The following is a 10,794-nucleotide window of genomic DNA, read 5'->3' on the forward strand; positions in this document are numbered from 1 at the left end:
TTTGTTTAAGTTTGCATAGGAATAACCCAATAGAGATAGAGAGGTTGATGATATAAGAGAGAAACATTTATGGCAAAAAAAAAAACCCTGAGGACAGGGAAGGGCTGACTCCAGAGCTCAATGGAAGGATTAACCTCTGATAAGTAGAAACCATCTCTTCCACTGGAATAAAAGGATAGGAGGAGAAGATGAGACAGATACAGGGAAGGTCTGTAGATTTACCAGGGCAAAGTTGAGGGAGTTATATCAGAAGATCTGGATAAGGTCAAAGTGTAACGGGAAGATATTGATCAGTTATGTTGAAAGGATAGATAGGTGGCTGTGCTCAGAGAATGGAATTTCTGATTCAAGGCTTCAAAGGTAGAAGAGTTTTGAGTGATAATGAGATCATTCGAGTTGGTGGCTGAGATAGAGTAGAGGTCATTGATGAGAAGGAGGCCAAATAAATGAGAGGCCAAGATATTAGATGAAGTTTTTCATGGCTTTTCATGGCAAGTTATGGGAAGCCAAGCTTCAGCTGACTTAAATTGTTGGAATATTAGGTCATATATCTTGAAATCCACAAAGTGGTATTCGAGGTTGACTTCATCCACTGGCTCCAAACATGTTTCACTGCAGTTTTCTCATTATTTTCCCCCCTCCATGTGTTGGTTTCACACTCCATCTAGTAGCAAATAAAAATATCCTGTGAGACCTCTCAGAATTTCTAAAATATTGATTTTAATTATAAATCATTCCAAGAGATACATTGTTATCCAAACTTATTTAGCAATGGAATGCCTCTCTGGGGACACTAGTGTTGCGTGGAATATACTTTGGAAAATGCTCCTATAACCTTGCTAGACAACAGTTGTTGACTATTACAGTGGCTAGCCACAGAAACTTACTCTGGCTTATGTAAGAAAAAAAAGAATTTATTAAATAACACTGACTAGGGACTTCCCTGGTGGCGCAATGGTTAAGAATCCGCCTGCCAATGCAGGGGACATGGGTTCGATCCCTGGTCTGGGAAGATCCCACATGCCGCGGAGCAACAAAGCCCGTGTGCCACACCTACTGAGCCTGCACTCTAGAGCCCGCGAGCCACAACTGCTGAAGCCTGCGTGCCACAAGTACTGAAGCCCACACACCTAGAGCCTGTGCTCCGCAACAAGAGAAGCCACTGCAATGAGAAGCCCGCGCACCGCAACATAGAGTAGCCTCCACTCTCCACAACTAGAGAAAAGCCATCGTGCAGCAATGAAGACCCAATGCAGCCATAAATAAATAAATAAATTAATTAATTAATTAATTACTTTAAAAAACATAACACTGACTAGATCATAAACTACCCAGGGATGCTGGAGAACCAGGTTTGGGGTACACATTGCAGACATGCTGGGGAAGACACCATGGCTGTCACCACTAAGTACTAAACTTGTACTGCTTGAAAACCACTAGCCTCCAACACTGGACACCACCATGGGCATTATAACCACCACTGCCCCAAGAACTCAGTCTTCCAGCAAACGCTGTTGTCTGTGCTGCAGGAAGGTGTATGTGACTGGCTGAGCCTAGGTCATTTGCCTATAGTCTAGCTGCAAAGGAGACTGGGAAAGCAATTATCTGGTATTTCCAACTTCTAAAATGGAAAGAGAGTTCTGCCTCCCTCCAAAATTTATAAGGTGAAGGATTTCTTGAATCTAAGAAGGATAATTTAGTGGCTAAAAATAATTTTTTAATGGCTACATAATACACTAATTTCTTTGCCCAACTTGAACTATATTATTTCCCGCCTACCCATATTTACACTTAAAAGGAAAAAACACTTCAACATAATGCAACTCAAAATGCAATTACCCACTCACCAAAAGCAGTACAATCCAAAGTCTCATTATTTACTACATCCAGTTACAAATCTAGAACTTCTAAGTGATATCTTTGGACTCACACCTGTCTATATGATATATTAATCAGGAAGTTCACCACTATAATAAGCAAGGTTCTATTGTGGATAATAGGAACCATGCTAGCTATTTTAATCAGAAAGCATTTAATACAGGGAATTAGGTACTAAAAAAATCACTGAAATGACTAGAGGAACAAACACTAAGCTGGGCCCCAAGGAATGACTCCAAGACATTGTAGGCTGTCCCGACATGGGAAATGAAAGTTTTACATCACTCGGGAAGGAATCTGCCCTCCCAGGTTATGGTTTTGGGATCACACCATCTTGGCCACCATCTGGAAATAAGCAAGCCATTGTCCTCCTGGAACACTCTGCGATAGCTACAACCTGGGATCAGGAAGCTGCTGCCACAATACTTGTCTCCAGAGCCACATCACACCTGCGAAGTCACACCAGCAAAATGGAGGCCTCACACTCTGCCAACTCTTCCCCAACAGTTCCCAATTCAATCTCACATGAAAGCATCACTGTAAAGTGAGTGCACTTTAGAGGCAATATTGAGTGAGACAGCTTGATGGTGACTAAGATGGTCAGCAAGCCCACAGACGGTTGTACCAAAGCAGAAGCTTGGCGGAAGGGAAATCCAGATTAAGACTCTCTTCCAATAAAATCAGATCACTGTTTCATCCAGGATAAAAGGAATCCAGTGTAATTAAATTGACACGAGGGGGAATTCCCTGGCAGTCCAGTGGTTAGGACTCAGTGCCTTCACTGCCGAGGGCCCAGGTTCAATCCCTGATTGGGGGAACTAAGATCCCGCAAGCCATGCAGCACAGCCAAAAAAAAAGAAGAAAAAAAAACCTACACGAGGTACCTTGCTGTTGGAGTCTCTGGATTGTGTCACCAAGTCCAGAGGTTCAGTGTTGGTTGCTGCAGCTGACAAGTTAGGCACTCAGCAGTGACAGATTATCCTTGGAGAGGCTGCCTAACTGTGATCAGTGGCCCTGATGCTCATGGCCTAGAATGGCATGGGAGAGCAGCCCAATTATCCCGCCCAATGAAGGGAAGAGAAGTGGTGCTGAGGAGCTGGAAGGGCCACCTGGAGGGGGCTTGCTGACAAGATAAAGGGGCAGGGTGCGTGGACTGACCACTGGAGGCTGATAGGAAAATAGACATCTCAGCAGAGGCCTTCATGGAAGGATGTGCCAGGACCAGGTAGGATGCATTATACCTCAGAAGATGCTAGCATGAGCAGTGTCTCTTATCTGATGTCATGACACTGTATAATTCTCTGAGATTTAAATGCCATCCAGGGAAGGAGAAAAGAGACAAAAAAAATCCTAAAGTTGACCTAGTTTCAACCTCAAATAACCTAAAAAAGCTTGGACCTGACTGTAAGTGGTTTCTCTGTCTTCAGGCAGAATGGCAGTTTGAAAGGGAATTGTTATTGGAATAGACAATTATGTTTCTTTTTTTGTAATTGTATAAGTTGGCTTGAAAATTTATACTTCCTACACAGCATAAGGCATTGATGCAATCCTTCAGTTGGTTGACTTGAATACAAACTGCCTAGTATGGTGTAGTAGTTAAAAGCATGGTTTCAGGGGCCAAATTGCCCACATTCAAATCCCAACTCTGATCCCACTAGCTTAGGTAAGATACTTACCCACTGTGTACCTCAGTTTCCCTGTCTATAAGGCAGAGATGATGATGATGATGGCAATAGAACCCAATCCATCAGGTTATTGTTAGGATTCAATGAGTTAATACGACTGGAGGATTTAGAACAGTTTCTGGCACACAGTGCTATATAAATGTTTGCATCTTTAGGTAAAGAATGTTCGAAACCTGTAGTCTTGAAACTTCTATGGTTGCATGATCCCTGAAAGAATTTTGGAAAACTAGGTGCTTTTAAGTTGACTCTTTTGAGATCTAAAATCTTCATCATTTAAATAACGGCAAAGGACATAATTTCTGGTGTACTGTAAATATTAACATTTAGAAAAAGCTGTTATGTCACTTTAAAAAAATGTATCCACTAGAGCCTAAGTACCACAGGAATTTTATACCCACCTTATCCACTTAATTTTTTTCCACTTAAAACTAATACATGGACAGGCTCTTCTTAACAGTTGGAAATTTTACATTATTCTCTTTCTTCTTGAACTTGCATTTCCTTCACTCCACCCACAGAATTATAAACCAATGTAATGCATTTATATGCTTAAAGTCTCTTATTGATCACCATGTCATACCTCTCTATAGTAAATTTATGTATTTAATTGGAATTAAAATGCTAAAATTCTTATAGTCAAATTCTTTGACTGTAAGAATCTAAGTTACATTAGACAATTTTTGTACTCTAGTTTGCAACCTCTTTATCTTTCCCCCCATTTGGCTGTTGCTGTGGTAACCAGCTACGTTTGGAGGTTGAGGACACCTCTCTAAAACTGCATTCCCTTATCTCTTGCTTTCTGCTTCCAAGGCTCTTTGTCACCTCTGTGTCGACGTTCTTCCAGGAAATTAGCTCCTCTGAGGCAACCCTGGACCAGAGAGGTAAACAGCTCAATAATAAATCCTATTTTGGTTCTCCCTCCTGTGCTTCACTTTCCCCAGTCTCTCATTCCTGTTCCTGAGAACCTCTTCCTAGAATATATTACCCGTACAGGCCTTATCTCAGGCCCTACTTTTAGGGAAACCTAAGCTAAAATCTAAGAGTTAAAATTTTTTTTCCAGATTCAATTATCGTTACAAGAATTATTAGTATGTCAATCAAAACAATAAATATTACAAATGTTAATAATTATTAAACATAAAAAGTAAAGTTTTATTAAAATTGCATCTCTTAGTGACATGACTTTTTAAAATGTCATTCATATATCTGTGGGAAGAATATTACTTATCGCTAGAATGGGACAGGATTCAGCATTAACTATTTTTTATATCAAGAGTATTCTCAAAATGTTAAAAACTTAATTCTCGGACAGATTTTAAGCACATGCCAAAATTTTAACTTATTAATCAGGACCAACAAGATGACAAAACCAATTCAAAGTTGAAATAAGATTATTAAATCAGATACAAAACTGGTTAATGACCTAAAGGCATTAAAGCTATAACCTCTGAGGTTATCTTCTCCCTGGGAAAGAAATCATTTGCTTCTTATCAGTTTTCTATAAATTTACATCTAACTCTATAGAGTTGTAAAATGTGTGTATCCTAATTAACAGTAAATAGTAAATCAAACTAATTTGTATTCTCTTAGAAAGTCAGATAACCCTTTAGGGAGGCTTGTTACTAAAATGCTGTACAATAACATTAAAAGTTTGGAACAATTTTTCTTAACACTAGTTATTACGTTTAGAAATATAAATGCTTAGAAATGTTCACATAAATAAGCACATGAGAACGGAAGTTTTGTTATTGCAATAGCGTTAAATTCTTTGAACTCTTACTGAATTATATGCCAAAAAATCACAAGTGACCTAACATCAAAAATTTAAAATAAATACCAGTTGATACTTCAATTAGGCCCTCTTTTAGTCATGTTGTAAGCAAAGAAATAGAAAACACTTACCTTGTGAAAGAATTTGTCACCCATTCATTAAAGTCATTCACTTTCTCAGTTTCTGGAAAGTATACCGCAAAGACATCAAATACTTATTAACTACCTCTCAAACATTTTCACTTGCCTTGGAGGTACACCACACAACCCAAATGCCACAAAAAGGGCTAAGAAAATCTTTGCCAATGCAACATGCTTTGATAAACTGTGTTCATCTTATCATGTGCTTCAAGTGTATTTTAATGAAACACTTGTCTTTCATTCAATTTATGGAAAAAGTATTATATATTAGCTAAATGGCCAAGTCAGTCTTCACTGTTAAGTCAGTCAGCTACATCAGTCTTTCATTTAAAAAGACTTCATTTTGGAGAGTTGGAGTGTTTTATTTTATTTTATTTTTAAATTTATTTTATTTTATTATTTATTTTTGGCCGCATTGGGTCTTTGTTGCTACGTGCGGGCTTTTTCTCTAGTTGCGGCGAGCAGGGGCTATTCTTCATTGTGGTGCGCAGGCTTCCCATTGCGGTGGCTTCTCTTGTTGTAAAGCATGGGCTCTAGGCATGTGGGCTTCAGTAATTGTGGCACACAGGCTCAGTAGTTGTGGTGTGTGGGCTTAGTTGCTCCAAGGCATGTGGGAATCTTCGCAGCCCAGGGTTCGAACCCGTGTCCCCTGAATTGGCAGGCGGATTCTTAACCACTGCACCACCAGGGAAGCCCCAGAATAAGTGTTTTAAAATCAAATGTATTGGGACTTCACTGGCGGTCCAGTGGTTGACTCCGTGCTTCCACTGCAGGGGGCACGGGTTCCATCCCTGGTTGGGGAACTAAGATGCCATATGCTGCACGGTGAGCCAAAAAAAAATGTAATTCATTATCTCTAAAATCAAACGTATTGACATATACATACAGTAAAATGCCTATATAGAGTTTACAGTTGGATAGGTTTTGACAAATACATACACCTAGGTAAGCATCACAATCAACATTTCCATCACCACAGCAAGTTCCCTCCTGTGCCATTGCAGTTAAATTCCTCTCCCCACACCCCCAATCTCAGGTAACAACTGATTTGATCTCTCAGACTACAGACAAGTTTTGCCTGTTCTGAAACTTCATATAAATGTACTCTTTTTTGGTCTTTTTCACTCAGCATGTTTTTGAGATTCATCCATGTTGCTTTATGTATCAGTAGTTTGTTTTTTTTTATTCTGGGTAGTAACCTTTTGTATGAATATACCACAATTTATCCACTTATTTGATAGGCATTTAGGTTGTTTCCAGTTTTTTGATATTATGAATAAGGTTTCTATCATTCTTGTACAAGTTTTTGGTTTTTTTAAATATTTATTTTGGCTGCACCGGGTCTTAGTTGCGGCACACGGGATCTTCTTTGCGGCATGCAGGATCTTTAATTGTGGCATGCGGGCTTCTTAGTTGCGGCATGCAGGCTTCTTAGCTGCGGCATGCAGGCTTCTTAGTTGTGGCATGTGAACCCTTAGTTGCAGCATGCGTGTGAGATCTAGTTCCCCGACTAGGGATTGAACCCAGGCCCCTTGCATTTGGAGTGTGGAGTCTTACCCACTGGACCACCAGGAAAGTCCCTCTTGTACAAGTTTTTGTTTTTGCAGACTTCTGTTTTATATAAGTCACATAATCCTGGAATCCTGGAATTGCTGGATTGCATAGTAAGTGTACATTTAACTTTATAAAACACTCCCAAACTGTTTTCCAAAATGTTTGTACCATTTGACATTCCCATCAACAATAAACTGGAGAGTTCTAGTTGCTCCACATCCCCTCTACACTTGGTATCAACAGTCTTTTTAATTTTAGCAATTCCAGCAGGTGGGAAATAGTATCTCATTATAGTTTTAATCTACATTTCTCTGTTGCCTAATATCACACATTTTCACATGCTTATCGGCCATTCTTATATCTTCTTTTGTGAAGTATCTGTTCAAGTCTTTGCCCAGGGGCAACAATGTAACTTCATTTTTCAAGTCAAATAAACATGTTAACACGAATCTGTATGACAACTATCTTAGTTTCAAATCTTAACTCTAAGACTAATTCCAAATTCTAAGAGGTGAAGACCTGTCATGAATTTGTCACCTGGATGACTTCAAACTTCTTTCTCTTCTCCTTAGACCTCTCCCTCAGGAGAAATGCCTTTTTTTTTTTTTTTTTTTTTTTTTTTGCGGTACGCGGGCCTCTCACTGCTGTGGCCTCTCCCGTTGTGGAGCACAGGCTCCGGACGCGCAGGCCCAGCGGCCATGGCTCACGGGCCCAGCCACTCCCCGGCATGTGGGATCCTCCCGGACCAGGGAACGAACCCGTGTCCCCTGCATCAGCAGGCGGACTCCCAACCACTGCGCCACCAGGGAAACCCGAGAAATGCCTTCTTTAATAATAATTGGGGACTGGAAGAAGCAAATTTTCATCACATTCACTCTACAACATTTCTGAATTCAAAATATCTCCAAATGGTGCAAACTGCCCATTTCTAATGTTAGGTTTTACTCTTGACAAACTACGCTTATGACAACTATGTACAAGACAGAAAGCCTTTCTTTAATCAAGGAAGCTTAGTACTATTTCAGAAAGCCTTTCTTTAATCAAGGAAGCTTAGTACTTTTCCAATTTACCTTTGTTTGGTACCCCAGAGGTGTTTGCATAATACAGCAATGCACCATATTAAAATTCAGGGTAAGAGGTATGCCTTTCTTCTGTGAAGTGGGGAAAGGTGAATAGTGAGTGATAAGGGAGGTGGGAATGAACCATCTTGATGACATGTCCTGGGAAATCTTTTTTGTTTAATTGTGGTAAAATGTATGTAACAAAATTTATCATTTAAACCACTTTCAAGTGTACAGTTCTGTAGCATTAAGTACATTCACATTGTTGTGTAACTATCACCACCATCCATCTTCAGAACATTTTCATCTTTCCCAACTTAAATTCTGTATCTATTAAACACTAACACCCAAACCCCCTAGTCCCTGGCAACCACCAGTCTTCGTCTCTATGAATTTGACTGGTACCTCATGTAAGTGGAATCATACAGTATTTGTCCTTTTGTGACTGGCTTATTTTACTTAGCATAATGTCTTCAAGGGTCATGCATGTTTTAGCATGTGTCAGAATTTCCTTCCTTTTAAAGGCTGCATAACATTGCATTGTATGTATATACCTCATTTTGTTAATCTACTCATCTGTTGATGGACCCAAGTTGCTTCCACCTTTTTTACTATTATGAAAAATGCTATAAACAGAGGTGTGCAAATGTCAATTCAAGTCCCTGAATTCAGTTCTTTTGGGTATATACCCAGAAGTGGAATTGCTGGATCATATGGTAATTGTTTAATTTTTTTGAGGAATCCTGGGAAATCACTTTTGGGAAAATGAAGACCTGGATATCAATTCACTAAAGATTTTGTGCCCGTGTATTTCTTGTAAAGCCTTTACATACCCCAGATTGAAAACTTTTGTTCTGAGTCACACCTTAGAACATAAAGGAGGTAATATAATGTGTGGTGAAAAAAGTATGAGTTTGGAATAAGACAGGGGTGGTTAGAATCCAGTATTTAGACTAGAAACTGAGGGCAAGCCACGTCTCTCTCCAGTTTCCTTTTCCATAAAATGAGGCTAATAATACCTATCCCTTAGGACCATTAATGGGATTTAAATAGAATGAATGAAAAGAACCTACCACAGAGCTTGACAATTCACTTGAAAGTACATTGTTTAGAGACCTTGGTACACAGGACAGAGGAATAGCTCTGCCCTAGAGCATGGCTGCCTGATGACAGCTACAGGTGTGCAAACAGGTAATTACAATATAATGTAGTGCTGAGCCAAGATAGATGTATTGGGGAGAGGGGCATTTTATCCTCCTGAGAAAAGCCAGGTAAGTCTGCAAGAGGTGGCTCAAAATGTGAAGAATGAGTAAAAAGAAGTTTTAGGCAGAGGAAACAAGCCAAGGAAAGACAAAAAAGCATGAAAGAGCATGTTGTGAGGGGAACTTGAAGCAATCTGGTGTCACCACAACACAAAATGCAAAGACAATGGGAACAAATGATGTTGAAGAAGCTTCCTAAAAGGCATGGTAAAGATCTTGACTTGATCCTGTGCCTTTGTTTCCTTGTACACCTCAAATTCTTGTATAAAATGGAAATGATAATATACCTTTGTCATAGGCCTGTTAGGACTAAAGGCAAACAAAATGGGATGATACACATATAGCACTTAGAAGAGTGCCTGCCACGTACTGAGGCCCAGATATTTTCTAATGTTAGTATTATTTTCTTGAGGGTGGCAGGAAAGGCTTTAAGCAGGGGAGTGACATGGTCACATCTGTGTTTTGGAAAGATCACTCTGGGGGAAGTAAGGAGGGCGGATTGCAGGAGAGAATATTGGAGGCAAGTAGGCAAGTTACAAGGCTACAACAATACATAGTCTAGGAAGTAGAAAAGGCCTGCCCTGTACAAGAGTGTCAGTGAGGAAGGAGGGAATTCAGGTATTTAAAAAGTAGAAGAGAAGAGCTCTGATGCCTATCAGAATGTGGGAGGTGCAGGTGCACAAGGAGTCCTAGACAGAGCTCCTAGATTAGGCCCTCAAGGTTAGTTTTCTTCCTGAATGACCTCCCTCCCTCCATTCTCCAATAACAAAAAGGCCATCACAACACATTTCCTTTTAAAGTTTTATTAAAGTTTAATGGAACAATTAATATATATATATATATTTTTTTTTGGTTAACCCCAGTACAAAAATACAGTTGACGACTCGACAAAAATGGCTTCATCTAGGGCTTGAAGGTTTGAGTTTCTCCAACAGTAACAGGGGAAAGCATGCTTCCAGCTGGGCTGAGTCCAAAGCACACAGCCATTCCTGCACACGCATGCGTGCAAACAGGGAAGCCAAGCCAGAGAAGAGGAAGGAAGTTGAAGGGATTCAGGAAGAAGCCCAAGATTATTCCCAGGAGAAAAAGAGAAGAAACAGGCTGGTCTCCTTGGTTGGGTAGAATTACGGATTTACATTTAGGACTTGTTGTTTTAAATGATAAGCTATTTCTGCAATTTTAACATTATAAAAAAGATGCTTCTGGTCTCTTTTCACCACTAAGGTGAGTAAAGCAGGAGGAAATGGAAAGACTCAACTACTGCAGTGTGAGGAGTAAACCTCCAAATGGCTCAAGTTTTGTGTCAAAAGGTGTCATTCTTTACCTTCAATGACAGAGACATTTAGGTGAGAGGGGACAGGAGAAGGAAGTCTGCCACACTCTGCTGGATCACAAACATGGAGACCAGCTTCTGGCAGCAGAACTCTTCCACAGTGAGAGGGC

The sequence above is a fragment of the Hyperoodon ampullatus genome (assembly GCF_949752795.1).
Source record: "Hyperoodon ampullatus genome assembly, chromosome: 2".
NCBI classification, from domain to species: Eukaryota; Metazoa; Chordata; class Mammalia; order Artiodactyla; family Ziphiidae; genus Hyperoodon; species Hyperoodon ampullatus.